This window comes from Hipposideros armiger, unplaced genomic scaffold (genome assembly GCF_001890085.2).
Source record: "Hipposideros armiger isolate ML-2016 unplaced genomic scaffold, ASM189008v1 scaffold_578, whole genome shotgun sequence".
Classification (NCBI taxonomy): Eukaryota; Metazoa; Chordata; class Mammalia; order Chiroptera; family Hipposideridae; genus Hipposideros; species Hipposideros armiger.
Window position 1 is genome coordinate 61,162 of NW_017731928.1, and position 25,581 is coordinate 86,742.

Sequence of the window (25,581 nt, forward strand, 5' to 3'; positions counted from 1 at the left end):
TTGTTTTGTACATATTTTATTAATCCTATTGACAGTAAAGATCAAGATTCATTCTTCAAATCTTCTTCATGTGTACTTAAGTTTCCAAATTATGAGCAAAGGCTAGCAATCCCGTCCAAAAATTTTCCTTCACCATAGGAAACACGTTGCTGAAAGAGAACAGGAAATATTATGCCTTCCCCGATCAAACAGAATGTGTCAATAAGATAAAGCATCCTAACCAACATGCATCAAAGATATTCATAATTATATTTATCATTTTTCAAAAAGCTTTCATTATCTTTATTTTAGGAAATATCCTGAAAGTATTCATCTTCTTTATTGTCTCTGGTTTGGATAAAATACAAAATTTTACCCCTAAGAGGACACTGTTCAGGAAATACAAGCATCATCTCTAGAAACAGTTAAGCACTCCAAGAGCGCCTCTGCCATTTAATATTCTTTCAAAGCCATCTGGCCTTCCATTCTCCTGGCCAAATGATACAATGTCTTCAAAACATATTTCCAACATGAGCCAATGCAGCTAACTGAAGTCAGGAAGCCTGAAGGAATCGAACCGCCCCGTTCTAAGTTACATGATACGTAAGTCATTCTGTGATACTCCTGATGGATGTCTGGGAGCAGTTTTGCTTATTTAGTCTGAGAGAAAGAATCTTAAATAGCAAGACTATGAAAGCTCATATTGTTACAATGAGCCCTACTGCAGTTGCAAGGCTCAGCAAGACCTCAGTAAAAATGGGACTCCAGTTAGGAATTTGTTAACAGGGCCAGTTCCTGGTAGGGTATATATTTGTAACTTGGCTCACGCCTAACATTTCAGGTCAGCTCGTGCTAAAGGAGAAAATGAAATACTTTGTTCAACTGAGAAGGAGCTACTCAGCTCAGACCCTAGGAGTACAAGCGATTCAGGCTCCCCTCATGTCTCGGGACAGCCTTTCAGAGGTTTTTCTCCAGTTTCTTCTCTCTCCACTCCACCAAGAACCTGATAGAATTGTATCAGTTGAGAAACAGTGCTGATAAGCCTGAATCCTTCCTCTCATTGCTGACGGTACTCATCCATCTACAGGGACAAATAAGATTTCATATTGCACACTGAAATCTATTTTATGTTTTGTTGGGGTCTAGGTCCCCAGGTGCCATCACAAAAAATTGAGAATTTCTAAATTCTCCTACTGTGCTTGGCTACACCATATTGAAAATCCCTTAGTGTCAACAGCATTTCCTGTGCCTCATTACACAACTTCCTTAGCTGTTCTAAAAGTGGCTTAGGGAATTTTTTTTTCTCCCCAAGGGAAGGAGGAAGGTCAGGAAGCTGAGTAGCAAGGCTAAAAACACAGTTCTGGGAGTACTGTCCCCAGTTTCAGTCCCCAGTTTTACGCACGTGTGCTGACCAATTTCATAGCACCTAGATTTTCTCTCCCAATGTCTTGTGTCAACATGGCAAGGGAAGCCCGATCAAAGAAACAATTCTTCTTTATCTCAATAGTTCCAAAAATGATATTTTACATAAAGACTATCTATGATGTTGTACAATTATTTTTAATTAAAATTTCAATATGCTTTTCTAATTTGCAGCATGTTCTTTACTTTTCCACTCATCTTTCTAGAACAGAATATTCTTTTGGGGGGATGGAGGCATCATGATATTTGCAATTCCACAAAAATATATAACTGATACATTCTTAATAAACAATATACAAGTCTACCATTGAGGAATATAAAATACTAATCCACTAAAAAAGGTTAAATTCTACTAATTTTAAGACCTACATTCATTCCCTCTCTTCTAACTCCTACCCCAATTTTTAAATTGTGTCAACTCTTAGTTTTGTCTCTGGTAGTTGCAATTTAATATCACTTGCTACCTCTGGGACACCTGTATCCTGTTTTATGGTTGGAAACTAAGTCTGACATATACAGACAGAGAAGGAGAACTACCTTGACTGAACTCACAGTCCTCACCAGGCACTACTCCAGGTGTAAACACCTGGTGGTTAGCTTGTTTAACTATTAATGTATAATGAACTCAAATGTATTTTAACACTGGTGGCAGATAATTTTCTTTAATCATGAAAGTAATACATGCTAATTAAATAAATGTAGGCAAAAATGAAAGTAAGTGGGGGAGGGGAACAGTCATAATCCCATTCCCCAAAAGTAATCACTGATCACTGTTCAGTGCATTTCCTAACGGTTATTTTTGAATGGTTAGACTTAAAAAAAAAACCTAATTGTAATGATGTTACATGTATAATTATAATATACATACTCTACATATAATTGCAGTAATAATATACATACAATGATTTAAAATGATTTTTTCAGTTAGCACTGAAAATGCTTTTTGATATGGTGTGGTTACATACTTTTTAAACAGCTGCATTTTATTCTGTCTACGGCTGTATCATATTTATCTTAATTATTCTGAGGTTGAGCATGGACATTTTAAGCAACTTACAAAGGTTGGGAAAAAACCTTACACTGTCATTTTAAGTTAAAAAGAAGAAATCCACGTTAGGCCATGCAAAGAAATCAAAACCTTTTAAAAATATATTAATATTCTTTCATTTAAAAATTATCCTATAGGCCATGCATGATTCAGAACTCTATTAACTATATCAAAATGCATTCCAATTAATGTGACTGAAATACATTCGCATGTCCCCACCCCCAATAACTCTACTGAAACCTAAATTCCCTGAGTTTCATGTGCACTTTTATTTTTATTTTTTTTAACCAACTGAGCCATTCAGCCGGCCCCCCTTTATTTGGTTTTAAATGTATTTAGCAATACACATGTGAATAAGGAAGGTGTTCAAGTCCAAGGGGAAGATTACAAAAGATACATGAAAACATTCCCATCTAAAGCATGAGGGTACTTACGTCCTTTCTTAAAGAACAAGTACATCCTGGGCCGGCGGAGTGGCACATTGGTTAAGAGTTGGCTTGGGACGCCAGAGGGCCCCTGTTCGGATCCCATATATGAGGGCCAGTGACGCTGCCCTCTACAGCTAAGATGCTGAACAACAGCTCAACGTGGAGCTGGGCTGCCGTGAATCGCTGGTGACGGCTAGGCTGCAGCCCCTGCTGCAGTGGGTTGCCATGGGCTACCGTGTATAGTTGGCAGCCAGCGTGAGTGGCCAGAAGCTGCCGTGAGTGGCCGTCCAGGAGCCGGCGACTGATCTGCCTCGTCCGGGAAGAGCGCAATGATGGTGCCAACTTGGGCCAGTGAAGCAACATTCTCCACAACTAGACTGAAGAACAAAAGGACAGCAACTTGTCTGTTCCCCTTCCCCCAATTCCTCAATAAAAATCTTTAAAAAAAACCGAACAAGTACATCCTGTACAAATGGGAGGGTTGTGACAAAAAATGTTAAAGTTCAAGAACCTGTCACAGTAATGAGGTATAATATTGGACAAGGGATGTCTTGCAAGCTTCTCTCTTGTCCAATATGCACTGAAGTCTCATTCGTTTTTCAGGCAGGCCTTTAGTGCTCACTGTCTGTTGGATGTTCTTTGCGGTCTCCTTCTCCTCAGATTTCACAGTTTCTGGTACAGGTTCTGCCTCTTTCTTTGTCTGATCCACTGGAACAGGCTTTTCTCCAGATTTCTGCTGCACAAATCTGGGTGGAAATTTTTGTCTGAGGTCTAAGAGTAAAGCATCCACACACTGCCTCTGGAAAATAGAGCTTGGTTCTTCTTTCCTTTTGGTTTTAGGTTTGACTTTATCTTGCTCTTCATGATCTTTGAAGTGCCACCAATACCCTTTGGAAGGATGTTATCGACAGTATGGCATTGTTTCATCAAAAGCTGACTGAATGCCATGTACTGCAGTAAGCACTCTAGAGTTTATAACTGATCCCAAGTCTGGTGCCTGATAGATCACTCCAGCAATAATATAGTAATCATCCAGTGGAATAACTTGGGTAGGGGACTGTCTTTGTTTCCGAATGATAAAAAGAATGGGCTCTTGAGCATGTAAAAGGGTGTATTTCACTCCAACCATCTGATTTAAGTGTTCTAATGTTAGCCTCTGCATTTTGACCACTTCATTATTACATGTCCTGTCCTAAAAAGGATTACTTCTTTCTGAAAGGTAATCCAGGACACTTCCACTGTTCAAAATGGGGATCCAGGAACTGTCAACCCAAGAGATTCCCAGCAGATTATCTTGGATATCTACCACCGCCATAATTCCAAAAGCGTTCGCGGATTCTCATATGCACTTTTAAAAAATAGCTAAAAATGTACAGCAAGGAAATAAGGAAAGCAAGCCACCGTTTCTCTCTTCAGACAAGGAGTTACCATGTCCCACTGGCAATATCCTTTGGCAGACATGGTCATTTGGCTTAGTGATTAGTTTCCTAGGGCTGCCATAACAAAATAGTACAGACTGGGTGGCTTAAACACCAGAAATGTATTGTCTCACAGTTCTGGAGGCAAGAGGTCCAAGATCAAGGTGTTGTCAAGGTTGATTTCTCCTGATACCTCTCTCCCCGACTCGCTGATCGATGCCTTCTTGCTGTGGCTTCATGTGGTCTTTCCTCTGTGCCCCCATGTCTCAGTCCCAATTTCCCTTCTTATAAGGACATCGGTCATATTGGATTTGGGCCTACACACAGGACCTCGTTTTATCCTAATCACCTCGTCACATTCTGAGGTAATAGGGGTTAGGACTTCAACATGTGAATTTTGGGGGACACAATTCAGCCCATAACAGTAAGATTAGCAATGACAAAATCTCTCCTTTTTTTTTTCCTGCTATGAGGTCTGATTAACAAAGCATCTTCCTTTTTAAAAAATAAAAAGGAAAGTAAGAGAAACAGGTGTAGGTCTTCTCTAACACTCCCCAACCCTACGACACCACCCAAAAATTTTTTTTTAACTTTTTTAATTTGAAGTCTCAGAACACATAACTGTCTGCATTGGGCATGTTTTCAAATCTTGGGCAAGATCTCAGAATAGCAAGGGGCACAACTTTTGCACTAAATTCCTTTAAGAAATAACCACAGACGTGCTGCAATTTCAAAAGAAAAAGAAACAAAAAGAAAATGCTAATAAAATACTGCTGCTGACATACCCTTGAGGCTATACTTTGAAAAGAGGCCTCCTGGTACTTGATGCCACAGAACCACTTGGTCTTCAACGATTTCCTAACTGCCTGTTCCAATTGGGTCCCAAACCAAAAATAAACACTATTTTCTTCTCAGAACCTGATCATAGAATTTCCTACCAGATTCAAACACCTAAAAATCCTCCTTGAAATGAATCCTAAATAAAAAATAAATAAAATAAAATAAAAACACTTAACTCTAACGATTTTGTTAAACAACAGCCACCTAAACTTAAATGGAAGAGAGAAGTATCTTTTAAATGGAAACAGTCCAGGGAAGGCTCTTCTTTAGATAAATGGCCACTGGCTCTTTTGTTCTGTTATTTTTTGCAGGAGACACGGTGAAGGATTTTGTATCTGTCCATATCTTTTTGTGAAATCTAATCCTGTTTTGCTAGCGGTTGCCTTCCCTGTTCAGATTGCCATGCCAGTGGGGGCTAAAAGTTGCATTTTAACCCAGCATAGGGCTTTCTTGAGTTTATACACAGTCCTGCTGAGGAAAGTCAGTCCCTCAGTGACTGCCCTGGATCCCAGGTGAAATATCCACTTTCTCTATAATATGTTATCGTAAATACAATACCAAAAGATTATTATATTTTGGACTAAGTGACTGATTCTAAATTTCCTCCCTCTACTGAATTGAAAATAAAAGACCACTCAATGCTGTAATGGGAACATATTTGGTAAGCATACTTTTCCTTTCTTGTGGATGGTGAGAGCACGCATTGAAATGGAAGGCTCTTGGGTCGTTCCATGTGTTGTGATCTTGAGCAGGCAAATACAGACCAGGTTCATGTGCATGGATCAGGGAGACCCCCATCCAACTCCTCCTATCTGATTAGGAGCCTGCTGACTATGGATTAATCCATGTGACCAAGAAGAGGACACTACTCCTTGAGGCAGCTAGTCTGTGAAAATTTTACAGAAAAGCTGTAAAAAGAGGACCCCCACTGACCAGACCAAAGGTGGTCATTTCAGGCTGATTAACTTTCTCTTCCTCCATGGCCAAAGGCTACACTGCAACCTCACAGTGTCCACTTTATAAGGAAACACTTGAGAGTGGATGGAGCCAGGAAAACATTTAGAAAAACCACTCATGAGCAATTGCCAGCCAGTAGGTACCATGGCAATTTAAATCATTTGTAAAGTAACTATTAAAGGCCTGTGTCCTCTTCTATGCTCTAAGTTCAGTGAAGTCAGGGATTGATTGATTAAATGGAGAATTGAATGAAAGGACAGATCAAAGCACCATAGAAAAAGAACAGAATTTGGATTTAGAAGCCTTACATATGAATCTTAAGAGGTTTAATTCAAAATGGATGATTTTGTTTTAAAAAATGCCTGTGTTCCCTACACCATGCTAAGTATTTCAATCTTCACTTTTCTCCTCTGAAATAAATAGCTAATCTTTTCTTAGAAAGTTGTCTGAGTTCCTGACTTGGATGGCCAACCATCTCAGTTGGCCTGGGACTGACAAGATTCTCAGGATATGGGACTTATGAAACTAAAAGCAGGAAAGTTTTGGGAAAACTGGGTGAGCAGGTCATGCTGCACTGAGCTAGTTGATTTTTATTCATTTTTCTCTTATTTACTCTTCACCAAAGCACTATCAGATAAGCAAATACTTTTATTATCCTACTTTACAGATGAGGCTATAGGGGTCAGGTTCGTTAAACAACAAAACCTAGGACTTATTCAGGAGCCCAGGGCCTAGCTGTCATGAAGCTACAGTGCCTCACGTCAGAAACATGGGAAGCATAGAAACCCACCTCGTGGGTCTCACCTGGTTATTGAGATGATAATAATTAATTGTTTAGCATTTTACTGTCTACAAAGTCCTTTCTCATTTAACCTACAGTGAAGGGAGGACATTAAAACTAAGTTATGGTCAACCCAGGTTGACCCTCCATTGGGAACTTCGTGGCCCATTATCTCTGCTCTGGTGAACCGTTTTTTCATTTCTGTTTTTAGAGAAGACCCATAGAAAATAGTGAAGGGAAAAAAAAATAGTGAAGGAAAGGAGAGAAGAGAAAATTAATCTTTATCGGCATGTTATTTCCTGCAAATTCACTTTTTAAACATTGTTATAACAAAACATTCCTTTCTGCAAAGTCTGTGCGCAGGTTGAGAGAATTTTAACTGAAAAATAAGTGAGTGCCTTAAAGCGGTGAAGTTGTAAATTGCCCATCAGCTCTAGGGATTCATGGTTGGCTGCATTCTTTTTATTCATCTCTGAGAGTTCCCTGGTCCTTCACCTGGGATTGCACATACTTTTTTTTTTTTTTTTTAAGCCAACTCCCAAAGTTATAGGCAATAGAAAATTTAGTAAGCTGGGGGGAGACACATGCATTCAACAAACGTAATGAAACTTTTCCCAGTAGTAGTTCAAGCAAGCTTATACAGCTTAATTGAAGATAAATGCCTTATTTATGAAGCATACAACTACATACAAGACTCTTGAAGAAAATGCAGAAAACTAATTTTCAATTACACGTGATGATATGTTACACTTGTAATATGTGATGTTATTTTTTGGTGCCTCCCCGCTGCCTTTGAAACTGAGCAACTTTGACTTATCTTTTCAGTCAAGGCTTGTACAACACATTTCAATCTTAATTTTTCTCTCTTCCTCAATCCTGTTGTCACACTGGACTTTCCTACAATATCTTTTGTCCATGCCTTTATTCAGGTTGTAGCTTCCACCTGAAACTCCTTCCCCATTCTCATCTCCATTTGTGAAGCTTATAATGGACATCTGTTGTTCTTGACTACCCAGCATCCATTTCTCCCCTTTTGTATTTTGGGGAACCACTCCGGCCAGAGCTCAGTTCTACTCAACCTCAGTTTGGTGGCGTGGAACCTATCTTGGACTCCAGAAGTGGGTGTGTGATCCAGACCTGGCCAAACAGAGCCCCCTTTGTATATTTTGCTGGATTGAGCAGAAGTGAGGCATTCTCTTTTTGCTAGAGTGATGGAGCTGGTAACAAGCGGAGCCTAGAAAAGCTGGTGTTCATCCTTACCTCCATAAGGAAGGAGCTTGTTTAAAATCAAAGCCAGGACAAGGTAAAATTGTCAACATATGGAGAGACTGCTCTCTTATGGCATCATTTAGATATTCTGGATCCAACTATGCCTGAAACAGGAACCCTGGATTTTTTCAGTTAGCTAAGCCAACACATTTTTCTATTTTTGCTTAAACTAGTTTGAGTTGGCCTTCTGTCACTAAAAACCAAAAAACCAAAAGCCTCAATTATACAAAACCCTACCGATAATTATGGGTTCCTTTCAAAGGTCATCAAATTCCTAAAGCTTTCCTGGCCTCAAAAGCTTTACTAGCACCAAAATAATTTTTAAAAACTTAAGATCACTCAAAAATAGCTTTCACACATATTTTGTTCAAAGGTCAAAAAAATATTGAATCAAGAAAGGTAGTAAAGACATGGATTAAAAAGCATAAATGTTTATTTCTACATTAGCAATGCAATTACTGTGATTTATAATGTGTATAAAAATCTTATATACTCAGCAAAGTAGAGATTTGAAAAGTAGATGCCTACAAAGGACTATAAATCCTTCCGGAAAAGAACAGTGAGAAAACATAGGCTTTCCATCAGATACCTGCATTTGATCTGGACTTCCCTGTTATGTGATTTAGGGGTGAATTCATTAATATATGCGAGCGTCCATTTCTTAATATCTAAAACGACACAAATAACTATCACCAAAGGATTGTTGTGAGGTTGGAGCAAGAAGAGAAGCTATTGTGTATTAGTTAGTACACAGCTCTAGCTGCTGTCACAGGGATCCGTAACATCAGTGGTTTAAACAAGAAGATTTTTATTTCTCTCCCATGTAATAAACAAGGCATGGTATTGTGGCTCCACAGCGTCATGGACAGAAGTTCCTTGTATATTGTGACTCTGCTTTCCCCAATGTGTTGTTTTCATCTTTATTTGCCAAAAATGGCTAGGGATTTATTTAGATGAAATAATACAAAAGTAGAAGCTATTCATTCCAGTGTTACTAGAACACAATTGTAAATCGTCTCAATAATCCACAGTAGACCATAAGCCATCCCTTCCGTTTCTAAGACCAGCTTTGAATTTCTCAGGGGTTAGCCCTAGATACCATGAGACCTTGCCCTAAAGCCTGAGCCAGTGCTGACTGGATTTAAGGGTCTAACAGGCTGGGTTCCTGGGAAACAGGTCTTGGTCAGATCTTAGCGTGCAGGAGGTATCTGGGAGATCAATACTTGTGGGAAAGTGAAGTAAACAGGATTGGGCAGAGGGAAAAGGGAACTGGGATGCAGTCATACCAAGGCTTTAGCCAGTCCCACAAGGAGCTCTGGAGCTGGAATGACCCTTCAGAGTTGTCCTGCATCACTCATCATTAGATGTGAGCTACCCTTGGAAAGGAGGCATGACTTTGGCTGAACCGGCATGACTTCAGGCCAAGGCAAGTCCTGGGGAGGAATTCACTGAGAGATTACAGCAGCCAACACGCTGGCATTGAAGAGAAGGAGAGCTCAGTCCTGAAGAGGGGTTCTGGGCTGTGTAGTGCAGTATCCCCTATAGGAGACAATACTGATCCATGCTCAGCCAGTAAGATACTGTTGTGTAAGAGTTTAGAATGGGAGACAAAGAAACCAGCAGTGGGAAAGCAAGTTTACTGCAGTGTTTGAGACATGTTCCACAAATCCATGTGATTCTCAGAGCCACCTGTTTCCTATGCTTCTCAAAGCCTGGGTGTTGAATGGTCCACTGGATTTAATTTCTGTTACCAAGGGAACCTTAAATAAGTTGCCAACAATGCACAAGTATTACAACTATGACAGAATATTATGCAGGCATCAAAATGCTAATAATGTTGTTTTGATAGTAATGTCAAACACAAAAATATTTCCAAGATATAATTTTAGGTGATACTGGCAGAACAGAAAATAATATTTTCCATAAACACTAATAAGTAAAAGAAATAAATGCTTCCAAGGACATTATCAAAAAAGTGAAAAGACAACCTATAGAATGGGAGAAAATATTTACAAGTCATATATCTGATAAGAGTCTAGGATCTAGAATATATTAAGAACTTACAACTCCTACAACTCAACAATAAAATGATAACCTCATTAAAAAATGGGGAAAGAACTTCAATAGACCTTTCTCCAAAGAAGCTACACCAGTGGCTAACAAACACAGAAAGAGATGCTCAACATCATTAGTCAGGAGGAAAGTGCATGTTGAAGCCACAATGATACCAATTCACATCCATTAGGATTGCTATTTAAAAAAAAACAAAATGAAAATAAGAGTTGACAAGAATGTGGGGAAATCAGAACACTTGGACATTTTTGATGGGTAATTAAAATGGTTCAGCCACTGTGGAAAACAGTTGGACAGTTCCTTAAAAAGTTAGAAGTACATTATGATTCAGCTATCCCACTCTTAGGTATATACACAAAAGAATTGAAATCAGAGGCTCAAACAGATGTACACAAATGTTCATAGTACCACTCACTATTCACTATAGCCAAAATGTGGAAACAGCCCAAATATCCATCACAGATGAACGCATAAACAAATTGCGGTATATCCATAAGATAAATATTGTTCAGCCCTAAAAAGGATTGAAGCAGGGATACATGCTATCCTATAGATGAACCTTGAAAGCATTATGCTGTGTGAAAGCAGTCAGACACAAAATGCCATATATTAGCTGGTTCCATGTCTATGAAATGTCCAGAGTAGGTAAGGCCATTGAGACCCAGCGCACACTGGTGGTTGCCAGGGGCTGAGGGGAGAGGAGAATGGGAAGTAACTTGCTGAATGTGTGTGGGGCTTCCTTGTGGGGTGATGAAAATATTTTGGAACTAGAAAGAGGTGATGGTTGCACAACATTATGAATGCACTTAATGTCGCTGAATTGTTCCCTTTAAAGTAGTTAATATTATGTTATGTGAATCTCACCTCAATTTTTAAAAAGGTAATAAAAATTAAAAGATATTGTGGAGATAATTTGATCAATAGTAGTTTTTAAAAGCATGATCTCGACATGGTAACCATTTTGTCCCCCAAAGTAACAATTTTCTCTCACCATCTTTTAATTCTATTTTCCCATTATATAAATGGGAAATGTAGAATGTACTTTTCTACGTCTGGTTTCTTTCACTCAACATTCTATAGAATTCATTCATGATTATATTTTTATCTTTCTTTCTTGAGGCTTCATTCAGTCCACAAATATTTACTGAGCATCTACTGTATGCAAGGCACTGGGGATGTAAGGGCAACGAATAAGACAAGGTCCTTGTTCTCCCATAACTTATGTAGGGGGATTGTCTTCTGAACCGGAAAATGGATTTAAGAGCCATTGCTTTCCAGGGCGACAACTGAGGTTTGTCAACACAGGTATCTCCAAGGTATCTGTTTGTCTAGAATGTCATAGGTATGGTCAGGCTAAAGTGTGCTTTAGTGGATTTCTACATCTTTACCTCCAGAATCTCCCAGCATCATTTATTGACCTGCTCTATGAGAGGCAGAGGTCTGCAAAACAAAAATCTAGGTTGCCTTTTCAGAGCTGCATTCCAGCACAGCTGCTTGAGTGAATTACTCTAACATGTCTGCTAGGCAAGACGCAGGGGGAAGGAAGTCGTCAGCATCTTTGAAAGGCTATTTCAAACACACTTGTTTTGCAGGAAAATTCATAGAAGAGTAATGGCCAAGCAGTGTGTTTTTCTTTGAAGTTATAGTTCCTGCCCTTCTCTCAGGTTAGGAAATGGTTTGGGAGATCTACTTCATGCTTCATGTAGTCAGTGAAGTTCTGAACTAACCCCGAAATCAGAAGGGGGTACAAAGAGCATTATTTCCAGACCCCACACAAAGTAAAAAATTCTAGCACATGAGTATATGAACTTTAAATTTGATAGTAATTATTGGCATTGTGACTTTTGAAAAGTTCAATTAGTACAACTTGAGGTAATTAAATATGTACATTTGTCAAAAGCCTAACAATTTTAAGAGCATTACAAATAAATCTAAAGTCCCTTTTACACACCATCCTCAAACGCGTCCCCTTCTCCTTTTTTCCAGGTATGAATTTGGAATGTATCCTTCTAGCCCACTTTTTATATCTTTCTATACAGAAATATCTATGTGTGGGTGAGATGTTTTCACATAAATGCATCATGCTGCAACTTGCTTTTTTCCTTCAACAATATTTTTTGAGATCTTGCCAATTGATGTCTGCTCAGTTCACTCCTTTGAACTGCTGTACAGTGTTCTACCATAAAAACGTACCATTTTCCATAATGTAGCCATTTTTCAGCTGAGGACATGTACTCTCCAGTTGTTCACTATTATAAGCAGTGCTGCCATGAATATCCTTGATGTGGGTTCTTGTTCATGTGAGCAAGTATTTCTCTGGGGCACATATCACGAATAGGATAGATTATGTCATTGCTTCTTTAAAACAGCATCTTAGCCCTTAATACCAAGGAAGCTCCTGAAGGCTGGGTAGGTCTTATTTTTATCTGTCACTAGAACCCAGCACAGAGCCTACCGGCTAATAATTGCCTTCCATAACATGAATGGGGGGCCCTGGTTTCCCTTTTATCTCTTCATTTCTCAATTTCTTGGTTGGTTCCTCCTTGCCTACTAGTCATTTAAAACGTTGATGTCCTAATGTCTTTGGTCTTGGCCTTCTCTTGTTTCTCCAAATTCTCTACTCCTTGGTCAGAAGCTCTTATCTCTAGCAGCACATTAGAAACAACTGAGGAGCTCTTAAATTTACCAGTGCCCAGGCCCACTTCCCAGAGAATTGGTCTGCAGTAGGGTGGGTCGCAGGTAGTTTTTCTCATGGCTTTCCATGTGATGTTCATGTGAGGCTAGAATGCGGAGTCATCACCCTAAGCTAATGGTTCTCCTAATGGCGTCCCCAACCAGCAGTGTCAGCAGCCTCTGGGGTTTGTTAGATATGCACATTCTTGGGCCCAACCTCAGAACTACTGAATCAGAAACTGGAGGGTGGGGCCCTGCGATATATGTTTTAGCAAGCCCTCCGGATGACTATGAAGCATGCTAAATAAAATTAGAGAACCACTGACCTGGGTGATCTCGTGAATTTATTTCTCCAACTTTGTAAACATGTAGAAGACCTCCTTTTTCTCATCTTCAACCTGGACTCCTCTGCTGGACACCAGCTGCCTCACTGCCACTTCCCTGGGGTGCTTCTCCAGCATCTCCAGTACTCCCACCCCACTCCCACCTACCCTACTATTTTGCCCCACAGCCTTCTCTGTCTCAGTGAATGGCACCAAATCCTCCAAGTTGCTGGAAGCAGAAATGTGGATTCCATCTTTTAAAACAGGGAATACATTCATGTACTTTAAAACCCCAAAGTTATGAAAAGGCAAACAATGGAAGTCTCCTTCCCACCCTTATCCCTTGTTATGGACTAAATTGTGTACATGCTTCCCTCACCCCAAATTCATGTGTTGTAACCCTAAACCCCAATGTGACTATATTTGGAGGTAGGGCCTTTAAGGAGGTAATTAAGGTTAAATAAGATAAATATAGGGCTCTAATCCGATAGAACTGATGTCCTAATAAGAGAAAGAGACATGAGGAGTGCATGCACACAGAGAAAACACCATGTGAGGACACAGCAGGAAGGCAGCCGTCTGCAAGCCAAGGAGAGAGGCCTCCAGAAAAACCCCTGGAGACATCTTGATCTTGGATTTCCGGTCTCTAAAAATGTGAGAAAATTAATTTCTGTTGTTTAAGCCACCCAATCTGTAATGTTTTGTTATGGCTGCCTCTGATAATTTATGTGTCAACTTGACTGGGCCACAGCGTGCCCAGATATCTGATCAAACATTATTCTGGGTTTGTCTGTGAGGGTGTTTTTGCATGAATTAACATTTAAATCGGTACACAGAGTAAAGCAGATTGCCCAGAATAGGAGAAAAAAGCTGAATCTCTCCCCAGTACAAGAGAATTCTTCCCTATTGGACTTCAAACTGGGACTTCGCTTTTTCCTGCCTTCAGACTTGAACTGAAATATAGATTTGCCCTGGGTCTTGAGTTTGACTGCCTCTGGACAAAACTAAAACCATCAGCTCTCCTGGTTCTTAGACTGGAACCAAACCATCAGCTTTCCTGAGTCTCCAACTTGTTGACTCACTCTGCTTGACACTTGCCACCCTCCATAATCACGAGTCAATTCCTTATAATAAATCTCTTTGTGTGGGTGTGCATGCATGCACACACACACACACACACACATACACCCATTCCTTTTACAGATGCATTGTGTTTCATTGTATGCCTGTATCTTAATTTATTTAATCCCCTATAGTTTATATTTTCCATTTGTGATTTTTTGCCATTAGGAACGATACTGCAATCAATGAAGAATCTTGTGTATGTCATTTTCCACATATGCAAAAATATCTGATGTATAAAGTACAAAACGCTGAGTTAAAGGGTGTATGATTTTGCTGTTTTGACAGATGTCGAATTACTTTCTTACGGGTAGTCCAGTATACATACTCAACAACAATATATATAAGAGCTCCCCAAAGCCATAGTAATTGACAATATTCATCAGGATTTTGTCTACATAATAGCTGAACAACTGATATCAGTATTGTTTTCATTTGAATATTTCTAATTATGAATAAAACCATGTATCTTTTCACAAGTATGCATCATTTGTATTTCCTTTCTTGTAAGCTATCAACTGATACCTTTCACAGACTTTTCATTTTTTTCTTTTTTTTTTTAAGACTTTTATTGGGGAATTGGGGGGATAGGAACAGTGCTGGGGAATTGGGGGAAGGGGAACAGACAAGTTGCTGTCCTTTTGTTCTTCAGTCTAGTTGTGGAGGACGTTGCTTCACTGGCCCAAGTTGGCACCATCATTGCGCTCTTCCCGGGCGAGGCAGATCAGTCGCCGGCCTCTGGACGGCGCTCACTGTGGCTGCTGGCCGCTCACGCTGGCTGCTGGCTACATACAGTAGCCCATGGCAACTCACAGCAATCCACTGCCACAGGGGCTGCAGCCTACGCCGTCACCGGCGACTCCCGGCAGCCCAGCTCCAGGTCGAGCTGCTGTCCAGCATCTCAGCTGTGGAGGGCAGTGTCACTGGCCTTCATACGCGGGATCCGAACCGGGGCCCTCCGGCGTCCCAAGCCAGCTTCCAACCATCGCGCCACTTGGCTGGCCCAGACTTTTCTTTTGGATTGAATAAAAGATCTCTGTGTTATGAGCTGAAAATATTTTTTCTCAGTTTGTCATTTGACTTTTGATTTTGATTATGATATTTCTTGTCATGCAGAACTTTTGTTTTGTAATGAAGTTAGATATTTCAGCTTTTCTCTTGTATGGCTTGCGGATTTTGAGTCATAATTAGGAGACCTTCCTTATGCCAAAGATATAATTATTCCCTCCTGTGTCTTTCTAGACCTGTTTTGCTTTATTTTACATTCAACTCTTGTTGAGTGTAAATATTGGGTTTATATGGATCAAGTATGTATTTAAAGTAAAGTATGAGGTATAGATTCAACTTTAGCAATAGTAGTAGTATTTTTAAACCATATGGCTACTAAGTCAATCTGATACCATATAATGAGTCGTTCATATTTGCTCAATCAGTTTCAGAGTCTATATCTATCAGAAACTGAATTCTCAAACTTAGATCTATTTCTGGATTTTCTAGACTCTTCCACTGGATTTTCATTCATAATTCAGTGTCACCTATTTATTTATTTGAGGTTTTATATCCTATTTTTATATCTGGTATTAATACTAGATTCTCCACATTGCTCTTCCTTTTCAAAGTTTTCTAAGCTGTTTTTGTTTTGTTTTGTTTATTTTCCCCAAATAAATTTTGGCTCAATTTATCTCATTTAAAGAAAACAAAAATAACAGAAACAAATTACTGGTATTTGTGTTGGGATTGCAATCATTTTATGAACTATCTTAGGCAGAATGGGCACCTTTGTGATATGACATCATCCTAAGAATATGGTATCTCTCCATCTACTTACATCTCCTCTGAAATCTTCATTAGTGTTTAAAAATATTATTCATATAGGCAGTGCACATTTCTTGTTATTCCTATTCCCAGTGATTTTGTTACTATTGTGTGTAAGGATTTTATTCCTTTATACTCTCTATCTGGTTGACATTGGTAATATATAAAAGACAGCACCTTCTGCATATTAATTCTGGGACTCGTCCTTGATGCCTCTCTCTCTTACCCCCACCAAAACATCCTTCACCATGTCCTATTGATTCTTTCAATATACTTTGCATGTGTCCAAATCCTGCCACCTCCACTAATGCCACCCTATTACAAGCCACCTTGATCCTCATTTGAACAACACACTTACCCCTTTGACTTCATCCTGCACACCGCAGCCAGAGGGATATTTTCAAAGCAAAAAGAGTGTCTTGTAATCCAGTTGCCTAAAATATTTCCATGGCTTTCCTTATACTCAGAATAAAATCCCAACTCCTCACCTGAGAGGCCCTCTATCACCTGGCTCCTGGCTGGCTCCCAGCTCTCCTCTAAATCACTTCCTCATTCACAGAGCTCTAGCCGCAAGGGCTTCTTAGGGCTCTGAAACACTCCCAGTCCTTTCCTATCTCAGACCTTGCCCTTCTGTTCTCTTCACCAGGGATATTTTCCTTTCCATTCTTTAAGGAGTTGGCTCCTTCTTATTCTCTAAGTTTCAGTTTACCAGTCCCTTCTCAAAGAGGCCTTCTCTGTTCATTTCATCTAAACTATCTCCCTTTTAATCTCCTTTACTCAAAACAATGTTTACTTGTACATTTGTTGGCAGATTTACTTATTTTGTGTTTCTCTTCCCCGCTAGACTGTAAACTCCTCTGCTATCTGCAAAATACATAACACAGAGTAGGTGTTCAGTAAATGTTTACTGAATGAACAAATGTCCTCCCCGTTTATAGAGTCAGGAGTTAGGTAAGCTTGTATTTTTTTTCTGCTACTCTGTTATTTATTTTTCATTCATATTTTAAATCCACAGTTACTGTATTCCAAGTGCTTATATTTCTAAGTCACAAGCACCCCACAAACTCTCTTCAACAGCCTGACTTAGCTATCTTAATAGTGTTTGTTCACATATTATACACACACACACACACACACACACACACACACACACACACTCACGGTGGCAAAAAAATGTATACACATTTTAAGAAAGGAAAAAACTATTAAAATTACACTGATGGTAATTTTGGTAATCCACTTTGAGCACCTTGTAACTGCAGAAGTCAAACGTGACTTGTATTCATTCATCTTTTGTTATCGGTATATATTATTATTTTAATACAGCTTTTTCCTTTCTTAAAATGTATATACATTTTTTGGTACCCTCTGTGTGTGTGTGTGTGTGTGTGTGTGTGTGTGTGTATGTATGATTATTTTTAAATGATGAAACACATACTGAATGCTATAGAAAAAGCCAAGTTATACAGCATTTATGAGAAAAATTTCCCTAAGGGTGGTAATACCATCTAATTTTCTTTATATATTGTCTCTACTTAAAAAACTAGTTTTCTCATTAAGAAAGTTATATATTCCTGTTGTAAAAATAATCAAATAATATGGAAATTGGTATCATAGAAATGTAGACAGTATAAAAAATCCCCATAATTCCCAATTCCAGAGATCATAGTCACATGATCATAGTTGGATGTATATCCATCTTTCTAGACCTTTTTCCTAGGCATATTCCATTCTAACACAGGCTGAGATCTTGTTCTTTGCTCTTTTATCTTGTTTTTACTAGTTTAGGACCCAGTTAGACAAACAACACTGTGACTTGCTTGCTTAATAATACACCTTGAACATGTTTATGTGCTAAAAAACACAGCTCTTCCTTACTCTTCAATAATTGCCTAAGATTTCACTGCATTACTGTTTATTGACAGTTCCCTTCCCTTTTCTCCCTATCAGTGAAGTGGTGAGGAGAAAATTGAATAGTGTCAGTCGTTATTTTTAGGACCTCTGCCACTCCTGGAGACAGGACCAAAGTCACTGCTCAGAGAACCATTTCTCCACTTCAACCTCCATTTTGTGGGAAAAGGTAACTTGGAGTAAAATCTAAGTTCCATGAGGTCTAGATCTGTGTTCAGAAACAATCAGCTGGAAAAAGTGTTGATTGAAATAATCCACGTGGGTGAATTTGTGTTGCCTCCTGTGACCAGAATTAAGGCCCACCACCACTGTAATGAGAGTGCCCGAAAGAAAATTATCCCTCCACACTCTTGCTTTTTTTAACTGCACCTCTTGAACAGAGCCCAAAAGTAGCTGAAGTTTATTGCAGTTATATTTCCCATGAACGTCACTGATATGTACTGTCAGACCTGTTTTTGAGGGGGAAAAAAACCCTGCAAAGCCAATTATTTTGCCAGCATCTGACAGGGACTTGACAAGGCACTAATTGCTAGGTTCACATTTCAGGAAGCAACCTTTTTTCTGTTATTGGTGCCAATTAATCAAAAGGCCATGCCTGGTGAGTATCTCATTTATAGGTGGCACTGATGTGATGTCACATCTATGTGTTTGCATATGAATTTGGAAAACAAAGGTATTCCTCCTGCCCCCAGCCCCTCCTCATTGTCCTTGAGAGTTACAGTAGTTGAGATATTTTGAAAAGTTCTTTGAAAATATTCTTTATAGTGGGCCCCCACATAAGCTCATCATGGGGAGTTCTTTCACACACACACACACACACACACACACACACACACACGAATGCATGCACACACGTCCAGACACACAAAACCCCAGGAATGACTAAGGTAATCTCTTTTTCTCATGGTATCATTACTAATGGGACGCAAATCCTGCTTTAATCAGGATCGTATCCTGATTCCTTTCTTTTAGAATAGAAATTTCCCGAGCTAGGCTTTCCCCAATGGCTACTTCAGGATCATGAGCATGGCAAGTAAGAGACCAATACCGTGGGAAGTTTCTATATCCTTTCCATATCCTAAAAACAGGATGATTATAGTTACCTGCCTCATAGGGATGCTGTGAAAATGAATCGACGAATGAAAGTGCTGGCTTAGTAGCTAGCACGCCAAGCAGGCCTTTTGGCCATATGCTGTTTTTATAGCGGGAACCACAGCACAGCCTGAACAGCACAAAGACACTGGGCTGACCTAAGGTCCATGGGAGTTTATAAAAGTCGTTGTGGCAGTAGGACCACTGAAGAAGACCAGTGTTACCAAGAGCCAGTCTTATCGGTCAGGTGAGTGAGTGGTTTGGGGTGCTGGAAAGACATTCTCCTCCTCAACCACATTGACCTGATGTCCAGAATCCCACCATATGTCTCTGACACCCTAAACCAGACCTCTTATAGTCATCCTCCCTCCAATTGGCCTGATATCCGAATTTCTACTAAGGTCTGAATTTCCACTCTTTGAGATTGCATCCCTACACGTCAAAGAGTAATAAAGCATAAATACATATGACAGTCAATATAAAGTCATGGTTTAAGAGTACAGGCCTTGAAATCAGAAAGCCTGGTTTTTGAATACTCAGTTACTCACTTGCTGTGCAACACTGGGCAAATTACTTATCCTTTCTGTGCCTTCATTTCCTCTTCTGAAAACGAGGGCTAATGGCATTCCTATTTCCCTAGGTTATCAGGAGGACTGAGGGCAGTAGAATCCACTGTGCCTAGAAATAGTATGCAATCATTAAGGTTTATCATTATAATAAACACCAATAGTACACACAACTGATTAAGCATCATCTGGCAGAGGAAATTACCTTGTTACATGTATAAAAATTGTTTACCATATAAAAAGGTGGGTTTTTTTAATATTCAGTGGGATAAATGTGTTGGCTATTTTTTAAATTCTGCCAGAAAAAAAGCCCAGTACTTGAAAAAGTGCTAAATTAGACTTATATGAAATGCTAATTTAAGCAGAGTGTGAGAAAGAATAAAGCTGTTTTAAAGGGCAAGAAGGCTAACAGCAAGGTTGATTGCAAAAAAATACATAGTCGAGGAAATATAAGCTTGTGCTTATTCTCTGCCCCAGTAGGAGAGAGTCTCATAAAATGGTGGTGAGGGTGGAGGGAGGTTAGCTGGAAAGGAGTGCTAGCTGCTGGCGCCCTCTCTGTCAAACTGAATCAGGCGCTGCTCTTCCCAGCTAGCAAGTGGGTTAGAGTGAGATGGCTGATTTGAACCTGTAGAGATCCTTTACTCTATCCCAGCCACTACACCAGCACTTTCATTGGTTAATTCATTTTCACAACATCTCTATGAGGCAGGTAGCTATGTTTACCCCATTTTCAGGATATGGGAAAAATATGGAAACTTCCCAGAGTATTGGTCTCTTACTTGTCATGCTCACTGTCCTGAAGTAGCCATTGGGGGAAACCTAGCTCTGGAAATTTCTACTCTAGGAAAAAAGGAATCATGATAAAATTCTGATTAAAGCAGGATTTGCATCCCATGAGTAATTATACCATGAAAACAGAGATTACCTCAGTTATTCCTAAGGTTCTGTATGTGTGTGTGTGTGTGCACGTGTGTGTGTGTGTGTGTAAGAATGACTCTTATAAATTAAAAGAAACAATCTAAAAGCTCGAAACAATAGCTAACTCATTAAGAAATATTAAGCACCCATTATGTGCCACTAAGAGGACACAGCAGTGAGGTCGATAGATTTGCCCCTTGTCCTTGTGTATTTAAAATTCTAACGCAGGACACCAAATAACTGAAACAATTATAGGACAACAGATACTGAAACTAGGAAAGGAGGAGTTCAAGGCTCAGTGGGCATATAGCATCCTGGTGCATCTCAAAATACTCGGTGAGTTATCAGGTGCCATGCCAGCGTATCTATAACAACTATGTTGAATGTGCACTTTTAGAAAATGGGGAAAACTCTATTTGCACACATTGTGTTGCTTTCTAATTTGGCTTCAGCTTAAGAGTAGTTTGGATCTGAGCTAGAAGTCCAGCACTTCTGAATTGTTTGTAGTTGTGATGTTGAACCCTAAGTCTGAAGGTCTCATTCCACAGGATACTCAAGGAAGTGAAATAAGGATTTGAAGAATAAAGACTCAAGCAAATATTATGGGACTCATTTGGGGCTCTAAAGCTTGGGCAATAGTGAGAGTATAGTTTTCTGGAACGACAAGCAAAGAGCGTCTGGTAAGTAAACAACTTTGTAGAATCACCGTGAGTCATGAGCTATATAAAGCCACCTTAAAAATTGGAACTGTGACTTTCCAATAGACTCAAGAGAAGTTGTTTAGAACTTTAGACTTGACATGAAAAGAAAAGAAATAAGGTTATTACAGATTACATTCATGAGACCAAATATAATAAGGCTGAATGATCAAGAACAATTAGGTGAATGTCTTTATATTACTAGGCTGTTCTGAAGCTTTGGAGGTCAACTGACCCTGGTTCAAATCCCAGCTCAGCACATTCTAGCTATGTATGCTGGGCAAGTAAGTCCCGTAACTTTGCTGAGTCCTATTTTCATCACATGTAAAATGGGGAGAGTAAAACCCAGGTTGGTAGGACTACTATGAGGATTAAATAATTAGCAGAGGATAGGAACTCAATGATGAGAATCTTATGTTGATTGTCATTAACAGTATAAACTTAGTATAACTTTCAGTATACTCACTGCACACTAATAATTATAACTTTATATTATGCTTTGCTTGAAGTCAGTATTTCAAAAAATATACTAAAAAGGATCGTTTGCAAATATCTTCTCTCATTTACTTGGTTGTCTTTTTGTTTGTTGGGTTTCTTTGGCTGTGCAGAAGCTTTTTAGTTTGATGTCATCCCATTCATTTAGTTTGATGTCATCCCATTCATTTAGAAGTTTACAAAAACCCCGCTGAGACCAACGTTCATAAGTTTAGTACCTTTGCTTTCTCCTATGTATGTTATTGTTTCTGATCTTATGTTCAAGTCTTTAATCCATTTTGAGTTAATTTTTGTGTATGGTATCAGATAGCAGTCTATAAGGGGCTAATAACCAAAATATATAAAAAACTCATACATCTCAACAACAAAAAAACAATTCAATTAAAAAATAGACAGAGCACCTGAACATTTTTCCCAAAAAGACATACAGATGGCTGACAGATATATGAAAAGATGTTCGACTTCACTAGCTATAAGAGAAATGCAAATCAACACCACAATGAGACGACCCCTCGCACATGTTAGAATGGCTATTATCAATAAGACAAGAAATAACAAGTGTTGGAGAGGATGTGGAGAAAAGGGAACACTTGTACACTGTTGGTGGAAATGTACATTGGTACAGCCACTATGGAAAATAGTCTGGACGTCGCTCACAAAATTAAGAAAGAACTACCATATGACCCAGCAATCCTCTTCTGGGTATCTACCAGAAAATTTTGAAAATATTCATAAAGACGTATGTATATACCCTTATGTTCACTGCAGCATTATTCACAGTGGCCAAGACATGGAAACAACCTGTGTCCTTCAATAGGTGACTGGATAAAGAAGAAGTGGTTACATATGCACAATGGACTAACACTCAGCCACAAAAAGAGATGGAATATTGCCATTTGCAGCAAGATGGGTGGATCTTGAGAGTATTATGCTAAGTGAAATAAGTCAGATGGAAAAGGCCAAGAACCATTTGATTTCCCTCATATGTAGGATATAAAAGAAAAAGCAACAAACAAATAGAGCAGACAAATACATGTATAGACACAGACAATAGTATGGTGGTTACCAGAGGGGAAGGGCAATGGAAGCAGCATGAAGAGTGTAAATGGGGTCAAATATATGGTGAAGGAAGGTAATGTTATCTCTCATATTTCCATTGACCTGATTGTCTCTCCCTAGTGACTAACATCAATCATCACTCCCCTGGGATCCAATTTTCATGACTAATCAGCCAAAAAAGTCTTCCACTTAACCTCCAGTTACATTCAATTCCAGTAAAGCCTGGAAGAAGAAAATGGGCTTAAAACTGTCCCTCCCTTATCTCTAGGTGACCTCAAAAAGTTTGGTTTCTTTCTGAACAAACTTGTGATGGGCCAGTTTATTATAGAACCAACTTTTCCACGGAACTCAGGTCATCCTATAATATATTCCTATTTACAATATAAAGCCAACCTCCAGGTTGCACATGCATGTGTGTCTGTAATAGTCATTTCAGCACAGTTGAACCAAAGTAGAAGGGTTATATTCATTCAGTAAATATTTCTTGAGCACTTACTATGTGCAAGACCTGCTCTGGGTGAGAAAGAAAAAGTTGTGAAATATCAATGAAATAGCTAAGATGATTATAACGAAATACTCAGCATTAGAAAAAGGAGTTAGAGAGCCGAAAAAAACTTACACATAGAAAAGACAATTGAGGCAATTCTCCAGGTGATTCTAACAACCCTCTCCCAAACCAAATAAAGCAACACCTCCAATCATTTATTCATATTATTATTATTATTATTATTATTGGACTAAGTTGCTGAAACAGATTTTGAATTACCATATTTCCCCATGTATAAGACGCTCCCATGATTTTGAGGCCCAAAATTTGAAAAAAAATGTATTACATAAAGTTATTGAACTCAAGTTTTATTCATCATAAAATTCATATAACTCCTCATCACTGTCAAAACTCCCAACCATTAGCTTGTCCTCATCTGTGTCTGATGACAAATTACTGTCTTCATATTTTGCCTTGTCCTCAGTTCCATCTATGGCATTTGAAATGCCACACTTCTTAAATGACTTTACAACAATCTACAACCACTGTATAAGATGCACTGTTTTTAGACCCCAAATTTTTTGAAAAAGGGTGTGTCTTATACATGAGGAAATACGTTATGTCTCTCATTAGTTGAGGGACACTTGTCAAATTATTTCACCCCTTTAGACTATAATATCTGTAAAATGAAATTACTAATACTACTTCCTGCCTCATAGAGCTGTTGTAAGAATTATATTAAATGCTGTATATTAGCACATGGTATGGCACATTGTAAGTACTCAATAAAAGTTGATTATTATCATTATTACTATTCAGACAAAATATCTTGATCTTGGATTATTTAGTTAGCTTAACTCCCCGATTCATTTCTTATGATTTCAAACATCTTCCTAAGATTCTTTGAGACTTGTGTACAGATGTAAATTCAGAGGCAAACTAATGTACTTAAGAAAGATGAGAAATTCAGAAATCCAGGCTCTTGGTCACCTCAGGAAGTCACCAAGAGATACTTTATATTTTCCTTCCCTAGCAGCTTTTGTGAAATGATTGGGTTCTATCAGGAGCAATTTTAAAGAACAAGAAGCAAAGTTCATCCTTCAAAACCAAATCCTAGAAAGGAAGCTAAAGAGAGAGGCTAAATAAACAAGTCTTCTGTCCCTACATATAATAATTTCTATACTGTTAGCTTCTCTTTATCAGGAGGGGTTTAAATGAAAAGAGAGGAAATATTTTTAATGGGAAATATTGAAAAGTGCTATTTTTTAATCCACTATAAACTTTATTTTTAATTGAGATAATTGACATATAACATTATATTAGTTTCAGGTGTACAACATAATGATTTAATATTTATATATATTGTGAAATGATAACCACAGGTAGTCTAGTTAATTAACATCCATCCCCACACAAATTTTACTTCTTGTATGAGAACTTTTAAGATCTACTCTCTTAGCAACTTTCAAATATACAATAGAATATTATTAACTATAGTTACCATGCTGTACATTATATACCAAGATTTATTTATCTTATAACTGGAAGTTTGCACTTTTTCATCACCACCCATTTTGCCCACTCCATCCCCCACCTCAGGCAAACCACCACTCTGTTTTCTGTATTTATGAGTTCATTTTATTTTTTAGATTCCACATAAGTGAGATGATATAATATTTGTCTTTCTGTCTGATCTGACTTATGTCACTTGGCACAATGCCCTCAGAGTCCATCCATGCTGTCGCAGATGGCAAGAGATTTCCTTCTTTTTGATGGCTGAATAATAGTCTATTGTGTATATACCAGGGGTGCCAAAAAATGTATACAGCTGAATACTTTGGTCAGTGTTGCTCAAGCAGTAGTTCGCCATAATCAGCAGTGTCTGGACACTGATGGGAACCACTTTGAGCACCTCTTTAATTGCAGAAGTCAAATGTGGCTTGTATTCATCTTTTGTTATTGGTATATATTATTACAATTTTAATAGTTTTTTTCTTTCTTAAAATGTGCATACATTTTTTGGCACCCACTGTATACACATGGTGTGATAAAAATATATGGTGAATGTTTAAATAAAAAATAATTTATTACAGTAAAAGGCACATTGCCATTAATTTCCCTCAAAATACCCCCCCCCTCTTTAAACACTTATCCCATCATTCTTACCACCTTCTGAGGCAGTTCTGGAAGTCCTCTTTCTTGAGTGT

The 25,581-nt window shown here is 38.7% G+C and overlaps 1 long non-coding RNA gene and 1 pseudogene across 1 annotated transcript; both read right to left on the reverse strand.

Annotated features, from left to right (window-relative positions):
• On the reverse strand, positions 1-25,581 carry LOC109371533 (uncharacterized). Its single transcript, XR_002121897.1, has 2 exons — positions 25,541-25,581; positions 1-149 (listed from the first exon to the last, which is right to left on the reverse strand). It is a non-coding gene; the product is annotated as an uncharacterized LOC109371533 (long non-coding RNA).
• On the reverse strand, positions 3,500-4,213 carry LOC109371532 (mediator of RNA polymerase II transcription subunit 6-like; annotated as a pseudogene).